Raw genomic sequence first — 15099 nt, 5'->3', positions numbered from 1 at the left:
GAGAGACAGAGAGAGACAGAGCATGAGCAGGGGAGGGGCAGAGAAAGAGGGAGACACAGAATCCAAAGCAGGCTCCAGGCTATGGGCTGACAGCTCATAGCCTCATGCAGGGCTTGAACTCACAAACTGTGAGATCATGACCTGAGCTGAAGTCGGATACTTAACCGACTGAGCCACCTAGGTGCCCCATGTTTAGTTTTTATATAAAACTACCGAACTATTTTCCAAAGTGGCTGTACCATTTTGCACTCACTCACAAACTCACACTCAGAGTTTGTGTTGCTCCACATACTTGTTGGTAGCCATCATTTGGTGTTGTCTGTGTTCTGGAGTCTGGCCTTTCTCACAGGTGTGGAAGGTGTGGAGCAACCTTGCTATAATCATTTATTGGTTTCAGCAGTTTTCCGATATTTTTCTCATTTTTTTTTACGTGGATGGTCATGCCATCTGCAAAAACAAAGAATTTTATTTTCTCCTTTTCAATCTAGATACATTTTTATTTCCTTTTCTTATCTCATTGCATTAGCTAGAATTTCCAGTATAATGTTGAAAGGGAGTGTTGAGAGGAAACCTCCTTGCCTTGTTCCTAATCTTGGTAGAAAAGATTTTAGTTTCTCACCATTCAATATGATGTTAAGGTAATGCTGGCCTCATAGAATGAGTTAGGAAGTATTCCCTCTGCTTTTATTCTCTGATAGATATTGTGGAGAATTGGTGTAATTTCTCCCTTAAATGGTAGTCAGTGAACACATCTGGGCCTCATGTTCTTTTTTTTTTTTAAAGTTATTAGTTGTTGATTCAATTTTAAAAATAAATATAGGTTTATTTAGATTGTCTATTTCTCATTGTGTGAGTTTTCAGATTGTGTTATTCAAGGAATTAGTCTGTTTCATCTAGGTTCTCAATTGTGCGGGCACAGAGTTTCTCATAGTGTTCCTTTATTATCCTTTTAAGGTTCATGGGATATGTATTGATATTTTTCCCTCCATTTATTTCTTTTTTTTAATGCTCCTTTATTTTTCAGAGAGAGACAGAGCACGAGTAGGAGAGGAGCAGAGAGAGAGAGGGAGACACAGAAGCTAAAGTAGGTTCCAAGCTCTAAGCGGTCAGCACAGAGCTGGACATGGAGCTTGAACTCACAAACTGTGAGATCATGACCAGATCTGAAGTTGGAAACTTCACCAGCTGAGCCACCCGGGCGCCCTTCCATTCCTCCATTTCTGATACTAATGATGTGTCTTCTCTCTCATTAACCTGGAGGTTTTTAAATTTTATTTATCTTTTCAAAAAATCAGATTTTGGTTTTATCAATTTGTCAATATCCTCTTTTCAGTTTCTTTTCTTTTTGCTCTAATCTTTACTGGTTCTTTTCTTCTGCTTACTTTGAATTGTATTTGATCTTGTTTTCCTAGTTTCCTAGGGTAGAAGCTTAGGTGATTGATTTTGAGATCTTTCTTATTTTCTAATCATGCATTCAATGCTATAAATTTCCCCCATACACTGTTTTTGCTGCATTTCACAAGTCTTGATGTGTTCTCATTTTCATGTCGTTCAAAATATTTAAAACTTTCCCTTGAGGTTTTTTGGTTTTTTTTTTTTTTTTTTTTTTTTTTTTGGCCCATGTATTATTTAGAAGTTTGTTGTTTAATCTGTAAGTATTTGGGGATTTTCTAGCTATCTGTTGGTCTTGATTCCTAGTTTAGTTTCAGTGTGGTCTAGGAACAGATATTATTGTGGTAGGGTCCCCTCCCTAAGGAATGTGGAAGAAAAAGAAAAAAAAACACCTCAAGATAAAGGAAGGCAACCTGGCTATATGTATACATGACATCCCTCATGACTCTGTGACATGAGACCACCTAGTCAGACCTCATGTTTGTGCATTACCATATATGGGAGACAAAGAAGTAGAAAAAAAATGTATAAAAAAATATGCCACTTGGCCTTTAGGACTCAGTTCTTTGGGTATGAACCCAACTGAGCCAGTGTCAGCAAGAATAAAGTTGCTTCCTGAAAAGAAAAACCTCGGTGTCCCTTTCTGTGTGAGAATCCTGCTACACACTACGATTTCTGTTGTTTTAAATTTGTCATGGTGTGCTTTAGGGTCCAGAATGTGGCCTGTCTTGGTGTATTTTCCACATGAGCTTGAGACATGTGTGTTCTTCTATTGTTAAATGAAGTAATCTGTAGATGTTACATCCATTTGGTTGATGGTGTTGTTGAATTCAGCTATGTTCTTACTGATTTTCTGCCTGCTGGACCTGTCCATTTATGATGAATGGATGAGGAAATCTCCAGTTATAATAGTAGATTCATCTCTTTCACCCAAAGAAAGAGATGTTTGTTTTGATTAGTTTTAGCATGGTATATTTTTTTTAATTTTTTTTTAACGTTTATTTATTTTTGAGACAGAGAGAGACAGAGCATGGACAGGGGAGGAGCAGAGAGAGAGGTAGACACAGAATCTGAAACAGGCTCCAGGCTCTGAGCTGTCAGCACAGAGCCTGACGCGGGGCTTGAACTCACGGACCGTGAGATCATGACCTGAGCCGAAGTCGGATGCCTAACCGACCAAGCCACCCAGGCACCTCAGCATGGTATATTTTTATCCATCCATTTACTTTTAATCTATATGTGTCTTTATATGTAAAGTAGACTTCTTATGGCTGGATCTTGTTTTTTGATCCCCTCTGACAATCTCCCTCTTTTAATTGGTATATTTAGACCATGGGCATTTAAAGTGATTATTGATGGGGCACCTGGGTGACTCACGTGGTTAAAGGACCAACTTGGGCTCAGGTCATGATCTCATGCTTTGTGGCTTTGAGCCCCATGTTGGGCTCTGTGCTGCAGCTCAGAGTCTGGAGCCTGCTTTGGATTCTGTTTCCCTCTCTCTCTGCCCCTCCCCTACTCACTCTGTCTCTCTCTCAAAAATAAATAAACATTAAATTAAAAAAAATAATTTAAGGTGCTTATTAATATAGCTGATTAATGTCTACCATATTTCTTACTGTTTTGTATTTGTTGCCCTTGTTCTCTATACCTATTTTTGTCTGTCACTCTTTTTCTGCCATTAGTGGTGTTATTAAGCATTTCATATGATTCCAGACCTAATGCACTGGATGAAATTAACTGCAGAAAATAAGCCTTTAGTGATGTGATGTTATAGTGTGGGAGAGAATATTTCTAGAGTCCTACAATTAGATTTCAGTCTAGTAGTGAGCCTGTGCCCCTCAGCTATGAGATTCACAAGTGTCTCTCTGTTTTACCCCCACCTGTTGGCATGGACAGAATGGCTAAGTAGGGCTGGAGTTAGGTACTTCCCTTTCTCCAGGTCAGGTAGACTTTGACAAAACTCCAAGAAGTTAGGCCTCTGGCAAAACAGCTTGTCTTGACGATAGGCCTTAAGAATGATGGAATGCTCTGGTAGATTTCAAAATTGTGCCTTTTCCCCTCCCCCTGCCAGAACCCCTAGGGGGATTTTTCTCTGATCTTCAAAATGACAATCTGGTAGAGCTCCAAGACAGAAACACACAAAAGTATGGGAACTTCCCTGGAGTTTTTAACTCATAGCCCCCTTTTTTTTTTTTTTCTTTTACAGTGAGCCTCTAGCAATTCACCAATTACAGTTCAGGGTTTCCTACCTCTGTACTGGTTTTTATATAGATTTTTGGTCTTGGAGTTTCTACTCCATTAAGTTGTCATTCTCCATATCTGCCTATTTGCTTCTCCAATTTTGTGGACAGTGATTGGCCCTGTGATCTCATTCTTATAATGAATCTAAGAAGAACTGTTGATTTTTTAGTTTGTTCAGCTTTTTACTTATTAGGATGGAGTTGACTTCTAAGCTCCTTACATGCTGGACTGGAAACTGGAAGTATCATGAGGTTTTCACAATGAAATAAACTATGTTAATTCCAAGTATGTATAATGTTTTAATTACAGTATATTCACTAAATATAAGGTTTACTATTTTTTAACTTTATCTGTACCTTTATAACCAACAGGAAGAGAGTTTCTGGGTTTTTTTTTTTTTAATTTTTTACTGTGTATTTATTTTTGAGAGAGAGAGAGAGAGAGAGAGAGAGAGAGATTGAGGATAAGTAGTGGAGGAGCAGAGAGAAAGGGAAACACAGAATCCAAAGCAGACTCCAGGCTCAGAGCTATAAGCACAGAGCCTGATGCCGGGCTTGAACCCAGGAACTGAGAGATCATGACCTGAGCTGAAGTCAGACACTTAACCGACTGGGCCACCCAGGCACCTCAGGAAGAGAATTTCTCATGTTTTGTCAGAAAATGTTTAAGGTAATGGAACAATCATATTTTTCTCATTGATCATTAAGATCACTTCAAACAGATGCACTTACATGATCATTTCAGCGGTTCCACAAATAAGGACAGCCTATACTTTATTTCTCCTATATTTTATTTCCCATGTATACATGGGTTCCTCTTCTGATTCAATGCTATATTGATGTATTGTTGCAGCTTGTTAGATTTTTAAAACTACTGAAACTTTGGAGTATATTTTGATATTGGATATGGACATTGCTTTCCTCATTCCAACTATTACTTTACTTTTACAAATCTGCTTTATGGTGACAAATCATACTTGGTCATAATGACATATTTTTTCAATATGTTGCTGGAATCCATTTGCTAATAGTAATTATGTTTTAAGGTCTATTTATTTATTTTGAGACAGAGAGAGAGAGAGTACACACAAGCAGGGGAAGGGCAGAGAAAGAGGGAGAGAGAGAATCCCATGCAGGTTCCACACTCCCTGAGCAGAGCCTGAAGTGGGGCTCAATCTCACAAACCATGAGACTGCAATCTGAGCTGAGATCAAGAGTCAGATGCCCGACCAGCTGAGCCACCCATGCACCCTAATATTAATTAGAACTTAACAGCTTAAAAGAAATGTACTCTAGCAACCTCTGTTTGCTTTTTTTTTTTTGATATATTTTCCATGTCTGATGTCTGTATTAGGCGTCTCTAGCTTTTTAAAAGAATTGGAAAGCAACCAATGTTTCTCTAAGTTGTAGATATTTAATTATGATTTTTAATTTCATAAAACTATTTGTATTTTCTGCTCAACATGTAAGTCAATATTGACTACATATAATTTATTCACTACTCATCCACCTTGTCTAGATTTTCAAATGTGTTGGTATAGAGTTAACGTGGTATTCTTTTGTAATTAAAAAAACCCTCTGCTTTATGGCTAAGCACGTCTGTCATATTTTTCAAATATTGCTTACTTTAATGGTCTTTTTAAAGAACAAGATTTTGGTTTTATTTGTCAAGGTTACAGCTTTTCTTCCCTATTTTGGCTTTTCTGTTTATTAATTTTGTACTTTTACTCTTTGGATTTACCTTGTTCTATATCCACTGTCCAATTCCTTCAGGAGCCATTTTCAACAACATAACCAACTCTGCCAGCTGTGTCATAGCCACTTCATCATATGCCATTAAAACTTAATCTCATACACTGGGTGAAGCCTTGGCAGCCTTATTTTGCTTTCAAAATTGTTCTATGGCCTTAGACCCTTTTCCTGAATTAGCACTATCATAAGGGAAAATTCTAGTGGGCCTTCATGCTGCTTATAAGGCTTCTTTATCTTCTAGTTTCATAATAAGAGAAAAAAATATTTCTTTTTTTGGTGTTGATCAAAAACTTAGCAAGACTCCTTTGCAGTCTATTCAAACCCAGAAAAATAAGCAAGTCTTCATACACAGGCTTACTGAAATGTCATAATTTAAACTATATATAACCTTGAACAATGGTCCTTTCAAACACTCCATAGTCCTTTCTAGGTATCCAGAGTTTTTCATTCTTACAACATCTTTTATGCATGGTCAGTTTGTGTCATAAAGTCTTCCTCCCATTTCTGGCTATACAGTTGACCCTTGAAAATCATAGGTTTGAACTGCGCAGGTCTACTTATATGTGGATATTTTATAGTACAACATTATAAGTGTATTTTCTCTTTCTTACTATTTTCTTAACATTTTCTTTTCTCTAGCCTACTTTATTGTAAGAATACTGTATATAATACATATAACCTAAAAAATATGTGTTAATTGACTGTTATGTTATTAGTAAGGCTTCCAGTCAACAGTAGGCTAATAACAGTTAAGTTTTGGGGGAGTCAAAAGTTATATGCAGATTTTTCGGGGCGCCTGGGTGGCGCAGTCGGTTAAGCGTCCGACTTCAGCCAGGTCACGATCTCGCGGTCCGGGAGTTCGAGCCCCGCGTCAGGCTCTGGGCTGATGGCTCGGAGCCTGGAGCCTGCTTCCAATTCTGTGTCTCCCTCTCTCTCTGCCCCTCCCCCATTCATGCTCTGTCTCTCTCTGTCCCAAAAATAAATAAAAAACGTTGAAAAAAAATTTAAAAAAAAAGTTATATGCAGATTTTTGACTGCACAAGGCATTGATGTCCCCTAACTGCTATATTGTTTAAGGGTCACCTGCATATTCAAAGGAAACATAATCATTATTTGAAGAGTTATCTGTACTCCCACATTCATTGCAACATTATTCACAATAGCCAAGGTATGAAAACAACCTAGGTGTCCATGGATAGATGAAAAGATAAAGAAAAGACAATATATAGATATGTAATGGACTATTATTCAACCTGAGAAGAGCAGGAAATCCTATCATTTTCAACAACATGGATGCAACTGGAAGGTGTTATGTTAAGTGAAATAAGCCAGATAAAGAAAGACAAATGCTACGTGGCATCACTTATATATGGACTCCAAAACATTAAATAAAGTCTTTCTTGCCCAGACATTTTTCTTTAACAATTTCAAGTACTCTATATCACGTGTCACATCATTTTCTTATTGTTTGCACAAGGTTACAATCCCAGGGAGCCTAACGTATTTACTAGTATATCTAGATTACAGTTTACCATTTTTTTTCTTTGTAATTTATTCCTTCCACTTCTAGCACCAGAACCTCATTTTTCCTTTGGTGAAATCCCTGTGATTCAAGTAGGTTGCATGTCCTTTTCCTACCCCTATAACTTGGACCTGATAAGTCAAAGTATTTCATACATACTCCATATGTCTTATATGCTTAGCTCTCCATTTTATATAATTTTTCCTCCAAATTTTAGTCTGGTTATTTTTTTAATTGAGCTTATTAATCCTTTCTTATGTTTGACTAATGTAATATTAAATCAATCAACTGAGTACTTAATTTCAGCTGTTCCTTTTTTAATTCTAGAATTTTCCTTTGGTTGCTTTTCAAAGATAATTTTGCTAAAATTGTATATGTTGTCCATGAATTTTCTTGAATACAGGAATCATAGTTTTTAAATAATACCTTCATGGGATGCCTGAAGCTAACTGAGCCAGTTGACCATCCAATTTCAGCTCAGGTTATGATCTCACAGTTCATGAGCTTGAGCCCCACATCGGGCTCTGTGCTGACAGCTCAGAGCCTGGAGCCTGCTTTGGATTCTGTATCTCCCTCTGTCTCTTTCCCTCCTCTGCTCACACTTGCCTCTCTCTCTCTCAAAAAATAAATAAATATTAAAAAGTTTTTTGAAAATAACTTCATTGAGATACAATTTACTTTCCATACAATTTAAAATGTACAATTTAAATTGTGTTGTGTATCTATTGCCACAGTCAATTTTACCACATTTTTATTCCCTTCCTCCTCCAAAATAAAATGAAACCTATTAGTAGTCACTCACTCCCCATTTTCCCCAATTCTAGAAAACCACTAATATACTGTCTGTCTCTACAGATTTACCTCTTCTGTACATTCCATACAGATGGAATCATACAATATGTAGATTTTTGTAACTAGCTTCTTTTATAGCATGTTTTCAAGGTTCATTCACATTGTAGCATATATCAGCACTTCATTTCTTTTTATGGCTGAATAATATTCCATAGTATGAATATATCATATCTTATTTATCCATTCATCAATTAATGGACATTTGCATTATTTCCACTTTTTGGCTATTAAGAATACTCCTGCTATGGCTATATTTGGGTGCAAAGTTTTGTGTGCAAGTCTAGCAAAATTTTTAAATTAATAGGCTTTTTTTTACTGATTTTTGGTTTACAGAAAAATTAAGCAGACAGTACAGAGGCCTCACAAAACCCCTCACCTCTCTGCCTAGTTTAACCTTTATTAACATCTTACATTAGTATACAACATTTGTTACAGTTAATGAATCAGTATTAATACATTATTGTTAACTAAAGTCCATAGTTTACTTTAGAGTTTTCACTTGTTTTGTACATTACACAGTTTCAGACAAATGTGTAATGACACGTATCCACCCTTACAGTAGATTTACTGCTCTAGAGGACCCTCTCTGCTCCACTTATTGATCTCTTTCTCCCTCCCCCAACCTTTGGCAACCACTGATCTTTTTTCTATCTCTATAGTTTTACCTTTCTTGAACTTCATATTGTTGGAATCATGCAAGATGTAGCCTTTGAAGATGGCAATTTTCACTTAGCAATATGCACTGAAGCTTCTTCCATCTCTTTTCATGGCTTGATAGCTTTTCTTTTTATTGCTGAATACTATTCCTTTGTATGGATATACCACTGTTTATCCATTCACCTACTTAAAAAAAAACATCTTGGTTGATTCCAAGCTTTGGTAATCATGAAAAAAAGCTGCTATAAACATCCATATGCATATTTTTATATGGACATTACTTTTCAACTTCTTTGGGTAAATTCCAAGAAGCACAATTACTAGATCATATGGTGAAATCATTTAGTTTGGTAAAAACAAAAAAACAAAACAAAACAAAACAAAACTGCTAAACATCTTGCAAAGCAGCAGTAACATTTTGTATTCCCACCAGCCATGAACGTGAATACCTGTGTTGTTCTGCACCTTCACCAAGTCCTGCCACCACACGTTCTGCCAATACCACTTTTCTCAGGCAAGTGTGCCTAAAGACCAGCACAGGCATGTCCCTTCCCCAGAAGACCAGTAGAAACCCACATACATAACCACAACTCCAGGCCAGAGAGTTCTGCAAGGCTTCAGTTCTAGTGGAAGTAGCATCTGGTCTCATGTAACAAGCAGACAAGAGAACACCTAGTAAAACCTTGCCACACTGGCCAAGGACCAAACACTGTCCACTGCAGGCAAGACCTTCTAAAGACAACTGGCCCAAAGGATAGAGCAGCCAAAACATAGCAGTAGAGCTCATGCGGCACACATAAGAGACACTCCCTGAAGCACTAGGTCCTGGACACTTTATGACCTCTTCTTCATAAAACCATTACTCCCAGGAGCAGGAAATAAAACAAGCTTTTCTGAAACACAGAATAAGATAGCGACTTGGACAAAATGCCAGGACAAAATGTCAGGAATTCATCCCAAAAGAAAGAACAAGATAAGGTCATGGCCAGAGATCTAACCAAAACAGGTATAACTAATATGCCTGATGGAGAATTTAAAGCAACAATCATAAGGATACTTGCTGGGCTTGAGAAAAGCAGGGAAGACCTCAGGGAGGCCCTTAGTGCAGAAATAAAAGAGTTAAAGAACAATCAGAAATGAAAAATGCAATAACTGAGATTCAAAACTAACTGAATGTAATGCCCACAAGGATGGGAGAAGCAAAGGAATGAATAAGAAATATAGAAGATAAAATAATGGAAAATAATGAAGCTGAAAAAAAGAGAGAGAGAAGAATTATGGATCACAAGTGATCTCCATCACATTTGACTCCATCTAACGTAATAATATTTGTATCATAGAAGTCCCAGAAGAAGAAGAGAGAAAAGGGAGCAGAAAATTTCTTAGAGGAAATCATAGCTGAAAACTTCTGTGATCTGGGGAAGGAAACAGATATCAGATCCAGGAGGCACAGAGCAATTCCATCAAAATCAACAAAAGCAGGCAACACAAAGAAAATATTATAATTAAATTTGCAAAATATAACAATAAAAAAAAATTCTAAAAGTAGCAAGACAAAAGAAGTCCTTAACTTACAAAGGGAGGCTCATGAGGCTAGCTTCAGATCTCTCAACAGAAACTTGACAAGCCACAAGGGAGTGGCATAATATATTCAATATGCTAAGGGAGAAATATGCAGTTAAGAATACTCTATCCAGAAAGGCTATAATTCAGAATAGAAGGAGAGATAAAGAATTTCCAAGGCAAACAAAAACTAAAGGAGTTTGTGACCACTAAAGCAACTCTGCAAGAAATATTAAAGGGGACTCTCTGAGTGGAGAGGAAAGACCAAAAGTGACAAAACTAGAAAGGAACAGAGAAAATCTCCAGAAACAATGATAAAGCAAATAATAAAGTGGCACTGAATACATATCTATCAATAATTACTCTGAATGTAAATGGACTGAATGCTCCAATCAAAAGACATAGGGTATCAGAAGGGATGAATAAATAAGACCCATCTATATGCTGCTGATAACAGACTCATTTTAGACCTAAAGACACCTGCAAATTCAAAGTGAGAGGATAGAGAACAATCTATCATGCTAATGAACATCAAAAGAAAGCCAGGGTAGCAAAACTTATATCAGTCAAACTAGATTTTAAACCAAAGGGTGTAATAAGAGATAAAGAAGAGCACTGTATCATAATAAAGGGGTCTATCCACCAAGAATATCTAACAATTCTAAGTAAATATTTATGTCCAACATGGGAACACTCAAATATATAAAACAAATAATAACAAACATAAAGGAATTCATTGTTAATAATAAAATAATAAAACGGAACTATAACTCCCCACTTGTATCAATGGACAGATCATCTAAGCAGAAAATCAACAAGGAAACAATGGCTTTGAATGACACACCAGACCAGATGGACTTAACAGATACATTAGAAATATTTCATTCTAAAGCAGCAGTATACACACCCTTTTCAGGGACACACAAGTCATTCTCCAGAATAGATGACATACTACATCACAAATCAGGCCTCAACAAGTACACAAAGATTGAGATTATACCATGCATATTTTCTGACCACAATGCTATGAAACTTGAAGTCAACTAAAGAAAATTTGGAAACACCACAAATACATGGAGGTTAAACAACATACTACTAAACAATGAATGGGTCAACCAGAAAATCAAAGAAGAAATTTAAAAATACATGGAAACAAATGAAAATGAAAACATGACAGTCCAAAACCTTTGGGATGCAGCAAAAGTAGTCATAAAAGGGAAGTATATAACAATAGAGGCCTACCTCAAGAAGCAAGAAAAATCTCAAATAAACAACCTAAACACCTAACCTTACACTTGAAGGAACTAGAAAAAGAACAACAAATGAAGCCTTGTGCCAACAGAATAAAGGAAATAATAAAGATTAGAGCAGAAATAAATGATACAGAAACTAAAATAATAATAATAATAATAATAGAACAGATCAATGAAACCGGGAGCTGCTTCTTAGAAAAAAATAATAAAATTTATAGACTCATCACCAGACTTATCAAAAAGAAAAGAGAAAGGACCCAAATAAATAAAATCACAAATGGGAGAGGGGAAATAACAATTAACACCACAGAAATAGAAACAATTATTAGATAATATCATGAAAAAGTATATGCCAGCAAAATGGACAGACTGGATAAAATGGCTAAATTTCTAGAAACATATAAACTACAAAAACTGAAACAGGAAGAAATAGAAAACTTGAACATACTGATACCCAGCAAAGAGATTGAATCAGTTATCCAAAATCTCCCAAGAAACAGAAGTTCAAGGTCATATGGCTTCATGGGTGAATTCTACCAAACATTTAAAGAAGAGTTAATATATATTCTTTTTAAACTTTTCCAAAAAATAAAAGAAAGAAAACTTCCAAATTCATTCTACAAGGCCAGTATCACTCTGTTAACAAAACCAGACAAAGCACTAAAAAAGAGAACTACAGGCCAATATACTTGATGAACATGGATAAAAAAAAAATTCTCAATAAAATACTCACAAACTGAATCCAACAATCCATTGAAAGAGTCATTCACCATGATCAAGTGGGATATATTCTTGGTCTGCAAGAGTGGTTCAATATTTACAAGTCAATCAATGTGATATATCACATTAATAAAAGAAAGCATAAGAACTATATGATCCTTTCAACAGATGCAGAAAAAGCACTTGACAAAGTACAACACCTATCCATGATTAAAAAAAAAAAAACTTAACAAAATAAGGAATAAGGTTAGAGGGGAAAAAAACTTAATAAAGGCCATAAGTGAAAAACCCACAGATAATATTATTAATGGAGAAAAAACTGAAAGCTTTTCCCTAATGGTCAGGAATGTGACAAGAGGTCCACTCTTACCACTGTTATTTAACATAATACTGGAAATCCTAGCCACAGCAATCAGACAACAAAAAGAAATAAAAGTCATCCAACTGGCAAAGAAAAATTTAAACTTTCACTATTTTCAGATGACACAATACTCTATATGGAAGGCCTAAAAGAATCCACCAAAAATTGCTAGAACAGATACACGAATTCAGTAAAGTTGTAGAATACAAAATCAATGTACAGAATCTTTTGCATTTCTATAGACCAATCATGAAGCAGCAGAAAGAGAAATCAAGGAATCAGCCCCATTTACAATTACACCAAAACCCATAAGATACTTAGAAATGTATCTAACCAAAGACGTAAAAGATCTATACTCTGAAAACTATATGACACTGATAGAAGAAATTGAAGATGACACAAAGAAATGGAAAAATATTTCATGCCCATGATTTGGAAGAACAAACATTGTTAAAATGTCTATATTACCCAAAGCTATCTATACATTTAATGCAATCCCTATCAAAATACTACCACCATTTTTCACAGAGCTAGAGCAAACAATCCTAAAATTTGTATGGAACCACAAAAGACTAGCCAAAGCAATCTTGAAAAAGAAAAGCAAATCTGGAGGCATCACAATCCCAGACTTCAAGCTATATTACAAAACTGTAGTGACCAAGATAGTACGGTACTGGCACAAAAACAGACACATAGATCAATGGAACAGAATAGAAAACCCAGAAATGAACCCACAACTATACGGTCAGTTAATCTTTTACAAAGCAGGAAAGACTATCCAATGGAGAAAAGACAGTCTTCTCAACAAATGGTGTTGGGAAAACTACACAGCAACATGAAAAAGAATGAAACTGGATGACTTTCTTACATCATAGAGAAAATAAATTCGAACAGATTGAAGACATGAAAAGGTGCTCAACATCATTTATCATCAGGGAAATACAAATAAAAACTTCAGTGAGGTAACACCTGACACCAGTCAGAATGGCTAAAACACAGGAAACAACAGGTGTTGGTGAGGATATGGAGAAAGGGGAATCCTCTTACACTGTTGGTGGGAGTGCAAACTGGTGTAGCCACTCTGGAGAACAGTATGGAGGTTCCTCAGAAAGTTAAAAATAAAACTACCCTGGGGCGCCTGAGTGGCTCCGTGGGTTGGTTGTCCGACTTTGGCTCAGGTCATGATCCCACAGCTCCTGAGTTGGAGCCCTGCGTCGGGGTCCGTGCGGACAGCTCGGAGCCTGGAGCCTGCTTCCAGTTCTGTGTCTCCCTCTCTCTCTGTGCCTCCCCTGTTCATGCTCTGTCTCTCAATAATAAATAAACATTAAAAAAATTTAAAAAAATAGAACTACCCTACCATCCAGCAATTGCACTACCAGATATTTACCCAAAGGATACAAAGTTACTAACACGAAGGGATACATATACCCCAGTGTTTATAGCAGTAGCATTATCAGCAATAGCCAAATTACAGAAAGAGCCCAATTGTCCATCAACTGATGAATGGATAAAGAATGTGTAGTATTTATGTGTGTGTGTATATATATATATATATATATATATATATATATAATGGAATATTACTCAGCCATAAAAATGAAATCTTACATTTGCAATGTAAGTATTATGTCAAGCAAAATAAGTCAGTTCAGAGAAAGACAAATACCATATGATTTCACTCATATATGAAGTTTAAGAAAATAAAAGAACATAGCAGGGGGGAAAAAAGAGAAGCAAACTGAGAAACAGAATCTTAACTACAGAGAACAAACTGATAGTTACTGGAAGGGAGGTGGATGGGGGGATGGGTTAAATAGGTGATGTGTATTAAGGAGGCCACTTGTAATGAGCACAGGGTGTTGTATGGAAGTGATGAATCACTACATTCTACACCTGAAACCAATACTATACTGTTTGTTAACTAACTGGAATTTAAATAAAAAATATCAAATATATCCCGTATATCCAATATCTCATCCTGCTGTGTCTGTTGTTATTTTCCTTAGTTTTTGATCATTTTTTTTTCCTGGTATGGCAAGTTATTTTATTTTATTTTTTTTTGAATACCAGGCTTAATTTTATTTATTTGTTTATTTGTTCATTTATTTATTATTTTTTTAATGTTTATTTATTTTTGAGACACAGAGAGAGACAGAGCATGACCATGGGAGAGGCAGAGAGAGAGAGAGACAGACAGACAGACAGAATCTGAAGCAGGCTCCAGGCTCTGAGCTGTCAGCACAGAGCCCAATGTGGGGCTCAAACCCAGGAACCTTGAGATCATGACCTGAGCCGAAGTTGGACACTCAACCGACTGAGCCACCCAGGCACCCCAGTTTGACCTCATTTAAAGCTAGTCTTCTGTCTTTGTGAAGGCTGATCTAGTTACAGTATGGCCCTTGGGATTACCACTTTTTTTAAAGTCTGATATCCCCCTGCTCCAAGTACCTTTTTACTTGTTGAGCTTTAAACTTCATTGTTTCCCCAGCCCTATGAGATTACCTGAGATATGCTCTGCTTGTCAGTTTCTTAGATGTTGCTTTTTGCTGGAACTCTCGTCACTTGGCTTCTGTGCTTACTGTCTTTTGAAGTCCTTGGCTTCTCAGGCCAAGGACTGAATTATTTTTGAAAAAATTCAAAAGTTTTGAATCAGCAAATGCCCCAGGAGAAAAGCTGTGCCCAATTTCAAGCTTGTGCCTATGTTTTCCCTTCTGTTCAGAATTTGGCCCATATATCTTTGCTTTTTCCTAACATTCTGGTGCCTACAAACAGATGTTCTCTTTCTCT

General features: G+C 36.4%; 1 long non-coding RNA gene across 1 annotated transcript; it reads right to left on the bottom strand.

The window, feature by feature from the left end:
- Positions 1-272: 272 nt before the first annotated feature.
- Positions 273-9861, bottom strand: LOC123385181. The gene is made up of 2 exons (XR_006597360.1): positions 8424-9861; positions 273-447 (listed from the first exon to the last, which is right to left on the bottom strand). It is a non-coding gene; the product is annotated as an uncharacterized LOC123385181 (long non-coding RNA).
- Positions 9862-15099: the final 5238 nt, after the last annotated feature.

Source organism: Felis catus, chromosome A1, assembly GCF_018350175.1.
Source record: "Felis catus isolate Fca126 chromosome A1, F.catus_Fca126_mat1.0, whole genome shotgun sequence".
Lineage (NCBI taxonomy): Eukaryota > Metazoa > Chordata > Mammalia > Carnivora > Felidae > Felis > Felis catus.
This window is presented reverse-complemented; position numbering and strand designations above follow the sequence as displayed.